Raw genomic sequence first — 16,937 nt, forward strand, 5'->3', positions numbered from 1 at the left:
GGAATGGAAGCTGGGACTTCAACCTCAAGATCTAAGAGCTTTTCTCCACTACATAGGAAGTACATATTGCAAAAAGCATCTTCCGCATCTTTTTTTTTGAAAGGCCCTATGATTTTACTGGGGTAGGCAATGACCGCTAAGGAATCTTCCTCTACCAAAGTATTTCAGAAACTTCTTTACAGCATACTTACTCTTAGAGTGTGTGTGCCCAGAGGCACACAGCTGGTACGTGTCAGAGACAGAACTTCAATCCAGGCCTTCCTGTCTCTGAGGCTGTCTCTAGCCACTAAATTATCCTGCTTCTCCTGTGTCACTGGAAAAGGATAATCTTTGTTTTGTCTAGGCCATATAGTCACATAGTAAATACCTTTTTCACAGAATGAGTTTTATATGGAGGTGGAACAGGTGACCAACATCATAATATGATTTGAAGGGGAATAAAAGAGTTCTTTTGCCCAAAACCATCTTCTCTTTTGCCTTTCTGGGTTTCTGGAATTAATAAATTATGATAAATAAATTAATTGATATTAATTAACTTAATTTATTTTAATATTTAAAATATTTAATTAATTCATATGTATTTCTTTTGTGTTTGGCAATGAAGAGCCCTGTGGAAACTAATTTAACATTTAATGCTTAAATCAGGGGATTACTCTCTCAAACCACACTTAGCTTAGCAAGTAGGTCTGCAGAGCACAGATCCTACTTCTTTCTTCAAGGTTCTATTGGGTGGTTTCATTAATACTATCATTTATAAGCCCCCACAGGTGCAATCCCCTTTGACTTACTAAGTTGATATCAATTAGCCAAGGAGTATAAAAGGAGTATAAAAGAGTAGTTAGTGTAAAACATCTAAAAGGGAAAATGCTCTCCCACAAGTACATCAGGAGTCCAGAAGAGTGGGCTAAAGCTTAGACAATGGTAACTCATAGCTCCTGGTTGCTGAAAGTCCTTTCTTCTGCCTGGTGGGGGCCTCTTAAATTTCCTCTTATGTATGGTGGAGTTTTCTGCTGGGCTTGTTCTAGAGTCCTGAAGCTTTCTTTCCTCAGAGTATCTATTTTTTTTTCTTAGCTTCTAATGCAGATGCTATCACCAGCCATGACTCTTTTGGAAAATTCAAAATCTCCCAGAGTTCACAAAATCATTCTATGGTCCCTGCTAGAAAAGGAGAGTGGCTTTTATTCCTTCCTAAACAATTACTTTTTAGGTACTTGGCTAGAATTGCTTTCACCACATGGCCAGCTCACAGCTAGAATGCCCAGTTCCCAATGAGTTTACTCATTTTTTTTTTTAATCAAAGACCTACAGGGTATCATTGACACTTCAACCATGACCTACTTCTTATGTAGCATCATCTCATTTCATCTAATAACAACCTCCTCACCATCCTTATCTATCCTTATAAATTTCTTACTGTCCTCATCTATCTTTTCTACATCCCATCCCCCAATCCAAGAGGAAGACACAACTCTCCTCTCTTTCAAATCTAACATCTGCAAGTGTGTGCCCTTGAACCTCTGCCTTCCCATCTCCTCTCTGACCTTGTTCTCTCCTCCCTTTCGTCCACCTTCACGCTTTTTTCTTTCTGCTTTTGTTTCCTCTCGCCCATTAAAAATGTTCAGGCCCCCCATCCAAAAAGCAAAGATTTGCTCTCAACCCTGCTATTATTGTAAACTGTCATTCTCTTTCCTTTCCCCTGTTTATTGCTAAATTCTGAGATTTTTTGCTTCTTCAGAACCCGTTCGATTTTCAGCTCCCTGTAAAGTGATATTTCTTTCCTACCACTCTCCTGTACTCACTTTCTTATAACTACTTGGGTTATTTTACATTTCTCCTTTTTTTCTTTTGCCCCATAATATTCCTTCATTGCATTAAAGTCTTTTTTTTCCCTTTACTCATTTTTTCAATCTCTCTGCTTGTTTTTCTAGAGTTTTTTTTTGAGGATTTCTTTCCTTTTTTCTCTTTGTTATTGTTTGTACTTGTACTTTTTGGCACATTTCCTCCTGTTTTGAAGAGATGAGGGGGACATGGCTCCTTCCTCAGCCATCTTGCCAAAACTAGTTCGATGATTTTTCAAATTACTCTGACAGATGTTCTTCAAAGCACATTTGCCAATGCTTCTTATCACGAAATCTAATGACCTTTAAAAAAGATCTTCATCTTCCCTGAGTTGTCTGCATCATTCAAAGTTCAGTACATAGTACAGTGGGAAAAACACTGGATTCAGAGTCAGTACTTAAGTTTCAGTCCTTTTTCTTCTACTGGTTGTGTGACCTTGGGCAAATCACTTGTCTTCCTGAACCTCAGTTTTCTCATGTTTAAAATTGAAGTAATAATATTCGTACTAACTGGAGTACAAGGTACTCTACAGGTATTTAGGTGGCTCAGTGGAGAGAGTGCTGGCCTTAAAGTCATGAAGACTTGAGTGTAAATCTGGCCTCAGCTACTTACTAGGTGTGTGACCTAGCAGAGTGTCAATCAGATGATTAAGTGCCTGATAGACAGTGGCACTTAATTGCTTAGTGGTTCTTTGATTGATGAATCCTGGGCAATTTATTTAATCTCTGACTGCTTCAGTTTCCTGAATTTGAAATGGAGATCATAGCACCTACCTCAGAGAGTTGTTGTGAATATTAAATGAGATCATATTTGTAAAGTGTTTAAGTATATAATAGACATTTAATAAATATCTGTTTCCTCCCTCCTTCCCTACCTACTTCATAGGTCTTTTGTGAGACAAATAATCTATTAAAAAGTGAATTATTCTTATTGATAATTCTTCCTTCTCATTACCTTCTCCCTTGTCTTCTGTAATGGTACCTATGCACTATGCACTATGTGTGGTACCTATAAAGCATACCAGCTTGGTAATCTGATACGCATGGTTTTCCTACTATTCTTTTTCTGTCTTATCTGTTGGTTCCACATCCTGTCCTCCTTAAACATAAGTAGTCTCTATAGTCCCGTCCTTGACACTGCCTTCTCTTTTGTCTCTCGTATTCTCCTTTGGAAATTTCATACACTCCTATGACTTCGATGTTTGCCTCTTTGCAGATGATTCCTGACTCTCTAGTTCCACCCATAACTTTTCCCTTGGAGACAGGCTTGGTATTCCCAACTGTTTGGATACCTAAATGACCTACCTATACCTCAAATTCATTGTGTCCAAAACTAACCTTGTCAACTTCTCCACAAAACCTGACCTTCCTTCTAACATTCCTGTTTCTGTTTGCAGTACCTCCGAGACCTTTTATTTCCTTTACAGCTTTAAATTGATCCTATGACTGCATCTGGTCGCCTGCCTCTTTTTTTCTTCATCCTCTTCTGCCAATATTGCTATCCCACTGTATCTTCTATCTCTTCCCTCTTTTCCACTTCCACTCTCACTGCTTTAGTTCAGGATCAAATTTCGCCTCACCTAAGGTAACCTCTGAACTGGTTTTCCTGATTCTAGTGTTTTGTCTCCTGAATCCATCTTTTAAACCTACTAGCTGATTAAGCTTCCCAAGGAACTGCTTTCATCACAACACTACTGCCTGATTCTTTATAAAGATCAAACCAAAACACAAGGAGGTAAACTCCAAATATAAGCAAAGGGTAAGTTCTGAGTAAGCTGGACAATTTCCAAGGAAGATTTTTTTTTTTAAATAATGAAAATCAATAGATTTCCCAAATTGCAAAAACTTTCCAGTGTCTCTCCATTCCCTACCAAATTAAGCAAAGATGCTTATAAGCACAAGCACCCTAAAATCTTATTCTAATCTATCTTTCTGGCTTTATTTCATGCGCTTCTTTTTGCAAACTTTATGTTTCAGATAAACAGGACTGTTTTCCACGTTTTTGTCTTACCATATCTGTGCTCTGTTCCCTATTCTTGAAGGAGATTCTAGCACCTCTCATCTCTGCTTGCTGAATATTGTTCCTTCCAAGCCCAATTCAAGGGTTACCTCCTTTATGAAACCCTCTTCATTCACCTCCCATCTGAAAGTTACCTTTTCCACCTCACATTCCTCAGAGTGCTTTGCCTGAATCTCTTGTCTTCACCTGGTCACATTTTCCCTTGTAATGGTTATTTGTGTATATCTCTTTTGCTCACTCATTTGAAAGTTCTTGAGGGCAGGCTCTGTGCTTTTAATAAGTGTTGAAATGAAATGAGTCACAGACAAGTCAGATTTTTTGAGGGGGTCAATGGCAGGGAGAGAGGCAGGAAAGTTGCTATCTAGGAAAGGCAAGAATGGATAAAAACCAGTGGCAGGTCCTGGGAGATTGTGAGGGCCTGCAGAAGATAGAGAGCATCACTGAAGAGAAATGTTGCCTACTTCCCAAATTTGCTTGGGGTGAGGTATGTCTGTTCATGTTAGGCTAACAGAATGAGACCCCAAATGAGTCATGGCCTAAGATGAGATAGGAGCTCCTCACAGTATAACCACAATGATTCTCTCCTTAAGGAGCTGGTTGATTTAGCGTAAGTTGGACAGAGAATGGATGGAGAAGCTATGCGCATCCTGAATGGCACTCGAACAGAAAGGTGAGAAGGGGAGAAGATTAGATGATTTCTCTCTCTTCCATTAGCATAGTAGTAGAGGTCAACAGAAAATAATATTTCAATCCATTGAGCACCTTTCTTCCAAGGAGCTCAAAATACTGAGCATATATTGAGAAAGATTCTCCCTTTTTGTAAGTTGCTATGGAAGTCAAAGGGAGGAACATTTATTCATGTAGGTCACCAGGAAAAACAAAACATTTTTTCCTACTTACGCTTTCCTTGAGAGTTTCACAGGTAATAAAATGAATGAAATCAGCATTTTCTTCTCCAGGCCCAGCATGAATTATTGCTTGCTCTCAGGAGTGAGGGAGTCCTTATTTGCAAGACTGAGTTAAATAACTTACATTTGATGTTATAACAACTAGTCAGTGGTTCATTGGTGGAGATAGGACCAGAGCTTAGTTCTCCTCATTATGAGGCCAGTTATCTTTCCATTAAGAACTATTGAAGGAGATAATGCATTGTTATTGTTGTTGTAAGAAGGCAAAGGAGGAAGTCTTGAAGGAAAAGGAGAGGGAATTTTTCACACTAATGACCTCAGAATGGTCCCACTCATTTTAAGTAAGGGAAAAAGACGTGAACCATATTTTGATTGTTTCTGAATTAGGGAAGGATTACTACCTACAGGAATACACTAATTTACACCAAGCACTTAGTGCTTCATTTTCTGAATTATATAGTTTTCATTGACACCCTTTTTGTTTATTTTTGTGCCTTCATATCTCTGGATTTTGGTTAACTTTCATTATTTGCATTGTACTTATCACCAGTAGAACATGAGAAATTTAGGTCCTATTCAGCTGGGGATTTTTTATCCTGTCAGTGTAAAACCCAGGAGAGCAAAAATATAGTAAGATTTTAAAGCCACAATCTGGCCCCCTACTCAGCTTTCAAAGATGTTTCAGGGACGTAAGTTTGAATCATTCTGAAAGATGGATGATAATGATAATAATAATTAATAGTAATAGCTGACACGTATTTATATATAATAAATACAAATGTATAATATAAAATATATAAATATGACAGCTAGGTAGAACAATGGTCCTAGAGTCAAGAATACATGAATTCAAATCCAGCCTCAACATTTATATTTATGTGACCTTAGGTAAACCACTCAACATTGGTCTGCCTCAGTTTCCTCATCTGTAAAGTGGGAATTATAATAGCCCTGACCTCACAGAGTTGTTGTGAGTACCCAATGAGATAATCATTGTAAAGCACTTAGCACAAGGCGTGGGACGTGTTAACAGTATTGTTCGGTCATTCAGCCACATCTGATTCTTTGTGACTCAGTATGGCATCGATACCGGAATGGTTTGACAGTTACTTCTCTCATGCATTAAAGCAAACGGAGGTTGAGTGATTTGCCTATAGTCAAGCAGTGAGTGTCTGAGACTGGATTTAAAATCAGGTCTTGCTGTCTTCAAGCCCTACGTTCTTTCTGCTGAGCCACTTAGCTGCCTCCATGAGGACGTAGCAGGAGTTAAATAAATGTTCATTTCCTTCTTTGGACTTCAGTGTTTGCAAAGCACTAACATATATTATCCCATTTGATCCTTACAACAACCATATTACTATGCCCCATTTTACAGGTGATGAGACTGGGGTTGAGAGAAGACAAATGATTTACCAGAAGTCACATTGCTAATGAGATCTAAGGTGGGATTCAAACTCAGGTCGTCCTGTTTCTAAGTCTCCTAGCTCTCTACACTACACCAACTTAGACTAGCTGATCTTGTACGAATCTACTTTAGGTTCTTATGTCTGCTTCAGAGAAATAATAGATTCCCTGAACACTTCTAGATGTAATTGAGTTTCGTTAAAATGACCCTGAAACCAACTTACTCATATGCCTTCAGTATCAGTATGTCCTCATGTTGAATTCCCTTGTGCATGAAGGAAATGAGTGATTTTTTTTTTCCAGTACCACCTAACACATATTCCCCAAGGGCATTCCAGATGGTTCCAGAATAAATCCAAATTCCAGTGATATAAACCAAATGTACCCTGTAAACCAAGAATTATAAATAGGTTTCATGCTAAGGTTAATATGGACTCTTGAAGGCTAAGAATAGATGAACTTATGATTAATTGGCTGTGAACCCAGATATTTTGGTACCTTTAATATTCAGTTCCTTTTTCTCTAAATGCTTAATAAATATAAAGAAAATAGTTATGTGGAAGAGACATTAAATATGTAAATTGTGAAAACATAGCAACTTTGTCCTGATTTCATGTACTAATTCTTCAGGGCATTCCCAGTTATATAATTATTTCAGGGCACAATATGAATTCTCAACAAAATTCTCGAAATTATTTTTAATTCAATAGTTTAAAAAACTTTGTATGTAGGTATCATGTAGAACTTTTAGTAAGGAATCTAGAGTGTCACAATCCCCAAGTATTAAGAATTGTTGATCTTAAGACCATCCAGTTTCCTTGTCAAAACTCAGATCTATCTCAAAGTTACCCAGATCTTTGGGTTACAACAAAGACTGTTTTGACGAAAGCTTTCATTGATAAATCTCTTAACTCTTGGTTTTGGGGAAAACCAGGCTTCTGACCCTACACTGTAGTCATTTAAGTCTACTCTGGAATAGAACCTAAATATTATTGAAGAAACTGCTTTTCTGTGAATTTTTTCTTTTTCCTTAAATCTTTCTGGAACTTTAAACCTATTATGAAAAAGAAAATAATAATAAATTATAACAGGGTTTCAAAATTGCCAGAGGAATAAAACTGTTGAACACATGCTGATGTTGGGAATCTACTATAAGTTTTACATTTTCTGTTTTATTTATTTTGGATTTGGAAACCAGTTAATACAGAACATGAAAACAATGAGAAAAGAATCTGGGTAGGTTGTATTTTCAGGATCCATTAGCGTAATTACAGACCACCATGACTACTGTAGAGGTAATTTTGTTATTTTATTCATTTTTGAGGATAGAGAGAGGAGATGTAAAAGTCTTAAAGATAATTCCAGATGAAACACACTTTCTGATGATTAAAATTCTTCCATTGACATTCAAACAGAATCATAGATTTTAGAGCAGGAATGGGTCTTTGAGATCATCTTGTCCAATTTTAAAATAAGACACCTGAAGCCTGAAGAAATGGAGAGATTTGCCCCCAGTGACTTGCAACTCACACAGGTAGTATATGGCAGAGCCAGAATTCAGATCTAAGTGCTCCTATTTCAGATCCAGGCAGTGCTCTTTCCACTACACCATTCTCACATCTTTTATTAGTATAAGGAAGTGGCATTTCTGGATCTACCACCCACAGTAGGAAATGCCAACTTGCTATGAGTGTTTCTGATGCTAGTATATCATATCCAGAAATCTTTCTGAGCTGGTCTTAGATTTGTGCACATTCTTTTGGCATAAGAGATTAGTGAACAACTTTTCAAAGTCCAATCCAAAATAAAAGCTATTTCTTCATTTAAGTATTTGGAAAAAGTTTTGAAAAGTTTTGCTGTGATTCTTGAGAATAGGCGTGAGACAGCTTACTGCTAGGTTAAATATTTTCATGCCACTCACTGAACTATGTAAAAAATTAACACCAAACAGTCAGCTTTAATTTTTATAACACTTTAGCTTCTCCCCCCATTGTATCTCTCACATCTCATCTGCAGAATGCTTGTATTGTAAGTCTCTAAGCTGTCTACAGAAATATGAACCAAAATAAAAAAATTGGCATGTGTAGTTGGCATCACTTCCAGAAGTTATTGGCAAATCTAGCTGTCTCTTATTTTAGCCAATGGTAATGTGGTATTTTTAATTCAATAAAGCATTACCCAGAAAAAAACCCCAAATGTAAAAGTAATAAACATTGGACTGTAAATATTTGTTAGAAAAAGGAAATACACTTTAGGAAATTAGCCTATTCAATCTTTTTTATGATTACATCTTCCCCCTGCTTTCATGCTTTTTTAAAATAACAAAGCCACTTTTAAACATTTCCCTGGAGTTAATTAAACCCAGTAATTATGTCAGATGAATTAGAGGTTCACAAATCATAAAGTCTGTATGCTCCCATGATTTTCTGACCATAAGGCTGCTATTCAAGAAGGACATAGAAGGGGTGTTGTGAGGTCTGACAATACTTTGTCAGTTTGTTTCTTTTTGTTTTTGTTAACAGAGATCTTGGAGGCTTTCAGTTAAAAGGCAACATAATACGGATGTACGAATCCATGACATGATCCAATCTACTTTTCAGTTAAACTTTTCCCGGTCTTTTTCTACAAGTATATGACCCATTTTAACATAAGGAATCCCACAGAGAAGAAGTGACTAGCAATGGCATTGAGCAACCTCACTAGTTGATTGAAGTCTGACTTTTTCAAGGATCTAAAAGGAAGATTTCAGTCTTTTATTTTCCTTTTTTTGAAAAAATAAAATCCAATTATTGAAGCAGGAATCCAATTGTTTTAAGTAGCCTAGACTCTAGGAATAAGGGAAGGGTATCCTCTACATTCTCATCTACCTTATTACTGCCTCAAAGATGTGATGTTTCATTTTTTGAATAATTTGGGTTTTTTTGTTGTAACTGGTGGTAAAGACTGTGAATATATGTTAGAGCTCTGTCCCATTCCTCCTTTCTATGCCCTTTTATTTAATATGACCTCTATTTTTCATTCATCATCACCCATAGCACTATCAACATTACTGTTTCCATGCATCTCTTTCTAGCAAAAAAAAATCCCTATTTTGGTAAATTTTTTATGTGCATCATCCTCAATTTTTATTAATTCTGATCAATGCCATTCTGTCATTTGTAAGTTCCTCTTTATCCTTTCCCTGATTTCATTGAGGTTTGCATCAGTTATCATCAGGATTATTGTTTAGATCTAGCCAGGACAATTTTTTCCCCAAGTTAAATCACTCCCTTTTTCTTACAGGCAAAAAAAAAAAAAAAAAAAAAAAGAGGTTAATCTGGCAAGACTTGAGGTAACTAGATTCAACCTGAAATTACACACAACCTCTTTCAGACAGTGTTGTACAGTAGTAGACTCTTACTGATGCCAGTTTTGAGAGCTGTCTTGACTGTCTCATTCTCAGCTTCTTTTCCAAGCATCTGCATCCTCTCCTGATGCTGTTGTACTTTGGCAGTCGATAATCCCAATTTTCCAAAAGCGTTTGAAAGTTTATGGCAGACTCCATCCCAGAGAACCATCTAATTTTTTTTTTTCAAACTGACCTCTTTTGGTGTCCTTGACCTTTTGACTCTCTTTCCTGAGCTGAGTGCCTGAACCTCGAGACTCTCATGGCACAGTGCGTCTGAAGATAGAGTCTCTGTCTGAAGATAGAGTCTCTGCATCAGGAGCATGAATGCAGAAAGCTCCAGCAAATCGTGCAGAGCACCAAGTTTGCTTTTCAAGCTGGCGCGTCTGCTGAAGGGAAGGCTTTCAAATTGGAGTTGTATTTGTGGAAAATTTGGATTAGTATCTTTTTTCATCCATTTCTTGGCTTTTCTTTTTAATCTGCTTTTTGGCTTGTTTATCAGCAACACATTTTTGAGGGTTTTTACATAACCATTATCTTTCATTATTGTTTTGAATCAAAACTCTAATCCAAATACACTGACATTAAGTAGATGCATAGTATAGACTAGCATGCTCCTGCATAATTAGACTTCTGTACAAAACTCAAGAAAAATATTAAAAATAAATTTTTTATTCAGTTATCTTCAAGTACTGAATACAAATTTTATAAAACCTGAAATTCATATATAACAGGGCTGTCTTTTGAGCTAAGAACTCTAGTGAAGTAAGTACAATGCAGATTTATAAATCATTCAATAGCTTGAATCAGACAACTGGAGAAATCAGACAACTGAAAACTGCTACTTAACGATTAAGAGAAAACTTATTAGTTCTAATTTCTCTAATTACCATTCATTATCCCCTTATCCCTCACTAACCTCATCTTAGCATTGTTGAGACTGATGGCATTTAAATTTATATATCCCAGATAGACTACCTTTCAAGCTACAGATTGAATAAATATTTGTTGAGCACTGTTTTGTAAAATGGAGGCAATACAGCATTGTAGATTAGGTGCTAGGCTTAGAGTCAAGAATACGTAGGTTCAAATCCTTCCTTCAACAGTCACTATGTGGCAGGTCATTTAACCTATATATGTTTTAAACATTTCCCTCAGACTTAGCTATGAGATCACTGATATGTTGGAATCCGTGCCAGTGGAGGCAGACTGAGTGATTGAAGAGAATTCCCATACCAGAAGGTCTCTATACTGATGAAATCACAGATCATTCAAATATAATATGATGAAATTATATATCCTCTAGGCACGTTTGTTGTTCAGTCTTTTCAGTCATGTTTGACTTCACCCCATTTGAGGTTTTCTGGATACTGGAGTGGTTTGCCATTTCCTTCTCCAGCTTATTTTACAGAGAAAGAAACTGAGGCAAACAGGTTAAGTGACTTGTCCCGAATCCCATAGCTAATAAGTGTCTGAGATTGGATTTGAACTCAGATCTTCCTAACTCTAGGCCTGGGTGCTCTATATACACTGCCCTACCTAACTGCCCATCAGGCATATACACTAGTCCAATGAAAAGAAAACAAGACACATAAATTCACCATAAGCTCGCTTGTGGGGGAAGAAGGAGAATAGTTTAAGCAATTCAAGAAAGAAGCATTCCAATGACATCCGTGGCGTGGGAGGATACAGACTGTGGGACCTGGGCATACATGAACAAGGTTTCGTAAGTATGCAGTCACTTTGGCACAAAACTTGTTTTTCAGTTATAATATAATCAGCCACAACACTGTGATGGTGTTTTACAAATGAGTTAATCTCCCAAGGAAGATAACAATTTCCATCCCCTGGAGAACAGCAGAAGAGCAGCAGGTGATCTGTAGAGCCACCAAGGACAATGAAAGAGGCCCGCAAAGATGTAGCAGTGGCCACCAGAAGCTGGGAATGAGAGAAGAAGGCGATGAGGAGGAGGGAAACCCAGTCTCCATTCCTGTTGATGCCTTACCTAGGACAATATTATAGTGCTAGGGGGAGTTCCAAAAACAAACATTCTCAGATTCCACCTGAGAAGTCCTAAAAGTGTACCCAGGAGGATGTCTCTGTTCTGTTAGAAGGGTTCTGTTACAAATTTCCAAGCCTTTTTGATAATTTTTAAATTTTTAATTTTTAATTTAATTTTTAATTTTAAAATTAAACAAATTAATGTAGCAACTTTTGCTACTTCTTTCTGTGTAAGAATCATATTTCTTCTTGCCTATCTCTCATTCACCTGTTTACTAAAATACAAGTTCATCTCCCCAACTTCTGCAGGAAACTTTTCCCAATTCTGCTTCATTCCAGTGCATTCCCTCTCTTCCTTATTTCCAATTTATCTTGTACGTGACTTGTTTGTACATTGCTTCACATTTCTTACCTTACATTGTAACCTCCTTTGGGGCAGAGATTGCCTTTGGCCTCTTTTTGTATTCTCAACACTTAGGCCATTACCTGGCACATAGTAGAGACCATAAATATGTATTGACTATCATGATTCACTGGAAACATTTACAATTTTTAGTAAGTGGATGATATTTTAAAATATTTTCTCCAGTGCTGTGGTCATAAGAAATCTTGACCCGAGCCACCTAGAGGGATTATAGTAGAAAAGGATATTGAATTCAAATTGCTATGTGTTACCTGGCATTAGAATCTTCCTTCACCTTGCTATTGTCCTACCTACTGACGTTACCATTGACATTCTTAACCTTGGTACCCACCTCTAAAAAGGACCGTCATTGGAAAGAATGGGAGATCCAAGTGAATGTCTTGCTCCCATACTCCCCAGGACCCTCCAAGTAACTATTTCCATGAATCCTTGCTCTGATGAACCTAAGAACCTAGGACCCAAGTAATTGTTATTTGCCCTATTCTGTGGCTATTAGGCCTACTTCTTCCTCCTCTTGGTTCAAAGACACTGTGTATCACTGTGAATAGAGGAAAGCCCCTTTATCCTGATGGGACAAATACTCACAGATACACACACACACACACACACACACATACATGTATATTCTATAAATATATGTATAATACAATATTCTAAATGCACACAAATATACACAGAATACATATATATGCACACATATTTTATAAATATAATATGTGTATAATATGATGAATACATATAAATGTATAAATAAATATAAAAACATATATGATGTGTGACTACATAATAGATATAATTCTAGTGGTAGCAGATTGAAAACCAAACACGTTTTAAAATCTGTGAGAAGAAATTGGAAAGGCATATAGTTTCATGTCTCAAGATGTACATAGAATCCTGTGTCTAGAATAAAGCTTAATCAAGTCCATTTCAGAAGATTTGCATTTTTTCTTCACCAGTTACACAGAAATTCTATTCCTGGATAACCATCCCATGATTCTCTTTTTATCATTTACATGACCACCTATTTATGAAGGTGATGAGCAAGTAAACATCTGAAGCAGACCTTAACTGTTTCTGCCTAAAGACACCAGGTCATAAAAGCATAGCATTAATAATTACCTGAGGATTACCAGTAGCTCATGCCACTAGGTAGGACTGTAATCTAATCACGTCTTCTATCCATACTCATGTGCTTGTCTGTATTTTCCTTGACAAATTTGCAGAGAGAATCTTGTAATATATTCACTAATTTTACTGGCAAAGATTTCCTAATGGAAGCAATTGCGTTTTGCCAAAATTAACCTTTTTTTCTATTCAGTTAAGAAGCCCTGTCATTTGAAAGTCTCTAAGCACATCGGTATGTCATGATGAAAATTTTCAAGACAATTATTCATAGTCCTATTCACATCCATATAGAGATTTTTAAAACTAGAGAATGCATATGTATGTGCATAAAGGTGCATTTATGTGTGTACATATATGTCTATGATATAAACTATATATATGTACATACATATATATAATTTCTCTAATAGAGACATATTGATTTTCCCAAAGTCACACAAAATAGAAACAAGAATGGAACCCATTTTCTTCACATAGTATCCTATTATTATGACTAAAAGGAATCAAGTAGCACTGCCACCATTTTCATTCCACAGAATATCTTGTCACAGGTTTTTATGCTAAATAGACCACATATAGAAACTTGCAGTGCCATTCCTAAGAAATGACTGTGGACTTGGCAAATTATAGAAGAGAACATTATGCAGCAATATTCATCACTTCATCTGGCTTGTATTTCTGGAGATCCCAATGAACTGTTTGCTTCCTGGAGAACTCTGTTGAGATCACCACCATATGGCCTCATTACTACAAAATTATTGTGTGTTTCCTATTCCTGTAGAAGTTGTAGTGTTATTTAGCAGCCCTGGAGTATATTATATTGAAGCAAGTATAATCATGGGGGTTTTTTTATTATTACTCAGAGCAACACAGTGAAGTTGACTGCTGTAATAGCCCTATTTTTCAGGTGTAGAAACTCTTTCATTAGTGGCATAAAAGCTTTGCTCCAAGTATATATAAAAGGAAAGTGAGCAATATAAGTAGAACTTGACCACAAAAGCTATGATCAGGTTTTCTTTTTCTATTCTTGCTCCTCTTTTCTAAAAACAAAAACTATTTAAAAATAAATATCATTAGTGTAAAAAACATTATGACAGAACCCACCTGCTCTTTTTATGCTCTTTGTCTTGCTATCTCATCAAATTCTATTATCAACTATTCCCTCTACAAAGGTGACTCCCAAATCTATATCTCTAGCCCCAAGTTCTTGGAAGAACTCCAGTTCAGCATTCTCAGCTATTTCTTAGAACTCTCTAACTTGGTGTATTGATACTTTAAACCCAGTACAAAGTAAACTGACAACCTCAAACTTCGCCCCCCCCCCCCAATTGCTCCTTTTCCTGACTTCCCCGTATATGTCAGTGTCATCACCAATCTCTCTGATTTGCCTTGAAACCTCAGAGTCATCTGTTACTCTTCTTTAATCTCCCCTCTCACATACACTCAGTTGCTATGTCTTGCTGTATCACTAAGGCAATATTCACAACACTGGTGGTGACTGTGAATATGCCGGTGGAATTCTCAGTCACAAAGTATAACAGATTCTCCATATAGAAGGCAGAACAAAAACATTTATTCAGACATCAGAAATCTAAATCCCAAAACCAGAAAGCAAAATCTGTCATAGTGACCAAGAAGTCAATACACATTAGCACTGCAGGAAACAAAGCCATTCCCAAGCCTCCCCTGCCGACCTTCCCACAAACAAACAAACACCCATGAGCCTCACTGTGCCTACTTGTCTATGTCTTCTCTCTCCCTCCTCCCTAACTGCTCTCAATAACTTCCTCTCAACTCTGTTCCACCCTTCCTGTTCCACTCATTCAGCAAGTTTCTCCCACTACATGTGACTTAGGCTTCCATGTGATATAAACAGGTCACATGGGCTTATTAATAAATGGGAAAGATTTTTCCTATTTAAATTACCATCATGTTCGTCCCCAATATCATTTGTATTCATTAGATAGGTTGGTGGGGCAACTGAACAGAATTTTAACAGGGGTAACAGAAAATAAGCTTATAAAACAAAATCTTAGGTATCTGGTGTCAACAGAACTTTACAACAATATAACAGGGATCACACAAAATAAACAAATGAAACAATATCTTAGGGTAAGGCTTGAGCACAAGCACCCCATCATTCCTCCCTCAAATGAATGGGGCCCAAAATCTTGGAGTAAGAAGCAAAGGTCTCTTCTTCCATAGCTACTTCCTACTGAGTTGGATGTAGAACTGTCCTTGCCCAAAGAGGTCCCATTCGAGAAGTTAATCATTTAGCTGGCATCTAAAGCTTGGTCCACACCACGTCCAGGGATGATACATCATAGTTGTGGACAGGGAGTGACATCTGGCTCAAATAATCAGGCATCTGCAGTTGGAGGGTACTAAACCTGTGGAAAACAAATCTAGCAAATAAACAAAACAAAGAAAGAAGTTTAACAAACAAAAAGCCAAAAAGAAACAAGGAGACAATAACCAGAAGCAGGGTAGGTAGGATCAGCTGTGATTCTGGAGTCCATGAACCCATTAAAATTGTATTAATTCCTATCATCCTTATTAAAAATTAGTACCTCTCATCAGGTAAATTTAGAGTCATACCTCTCAATGTATCTATTCCAATGATGTATTCAGGAATGGATACAATTGCCACAGTATAATCTTTTTCAGGTAATTGTCCAATTTTCAGCATTAGTTTGATTTGTCTGGCTGATATTTCATCCCCTCCCAGTCCTTGATGGTGATAGGAGGTCCATGTTTACACTTATCAGGGTTTCCATATATAAGGGAGGCCTCTGCCCCAGTATCTATTCATGCCCTGCTTATAGTATTTGATCCACTTTTCCAATATATGGTCAAATTGATATGGGGTCTGTGTATTTCTTTAATCTGAGCTAGGGCTTGGCCAATTTCTTATTCTCCCTGAAGGTATGACAAACCTGGATACGAGTATTCAGGAGGATCTGCTGGGGCAGTTCTTACTTTGCTATTCAGTTTAGTATCAAGCCCCTTTTCTTGGTACATTTTGTATAGTTCATCAGTTGGGATACCATCTATGCTTCCAAAATCTACCCCTGCTCTCTATAGAAAAATTAACAATTCTTTTCTTGTCAATCTATTCTGACTTTCAATCTGCTGGCTATTTACTCTTCCCTCTCAAGGAAATTTATCTTTTTCCCAGTCCCCTAAGACACTTAACTGTGAAATCTTGTCCAGCACCTCCAAAAGAGGTTTCCCTATTTCCCCAATTATTAGAGTCAAAACTAGGTGTTTGTAAGCAGGAGGAGCCATCATCACTATTATATTCATATGGGAAACTGCTAAGGGGCAATCATAGTATGCATCTGCATTTCTGACCATTATGGGAATCTTCATTGCTTCCTCCTTTAACTTTCTTATACAGTCCCTAAGTAAACACCAGGGTCTATCTCTACTAGACCACCTAGAGCAAGTAGAATACTGCTTACTGCATCCTTCTGCAGCCAAAGCTAACAGATTAATCATATTGTTACCTCCTTGCATATTGTAATCTCTAAAGGCTTGCTGTAGAAAAGGATTTTGACTGGTAGCTATAAATTTGAAGCAGTTCACTCCATCTATTGATACTCCTCTAGCTCCTTCATCACAGATTCTCACCATCCAAGATATTAATGATTCTTCCATCCTTTGGATGAACCAACTCAAAATATCTGTGAATTCCTGCTGTGTAAAATCCTCAATTATCTCCCTAAATACTGTGTTCCCTGCTTGGTTCTCTTGTTTTGGCCTTAGTATGGGGCGAAGCTTCAAGCTTCGACCTGAGAAGTTTCCTGCAACATTTGTTTCGTTTTCCAAC

At 37.1% G+C, this 16,937-nt stretch overlaps 1 protein-coding gene across 2 annotated transcripts in view; it reads left to right on the forward strand.

Moving 5' to 3' along the window:
- ADAMTS17 (ADAM metallopeptidase with thrombospondin type 1 motif 17) overlaps positions 1-16,937 on the forward strand; it is a 489,795-nt gene that overhangs the window by 263,974 nt on the left and 208,884 nt on the right. The window lies entirely within an intron of this gene.

Source organism: Notamacropus eugenii, chromosome 1, assembly GCF_028372415.1.
Source record: "Notamacropus eugenii isolate mMacEug1 chromosome 1, mMacEug1.pri_v2, whole genome shotgun sequence".
Taxonomy (NCBI): Eukaryota; Metazoa; Chordata; class Mammalia; order Diprotodontia; family Macropodidae; genus Notamacropus; species Notamacropus eugenii.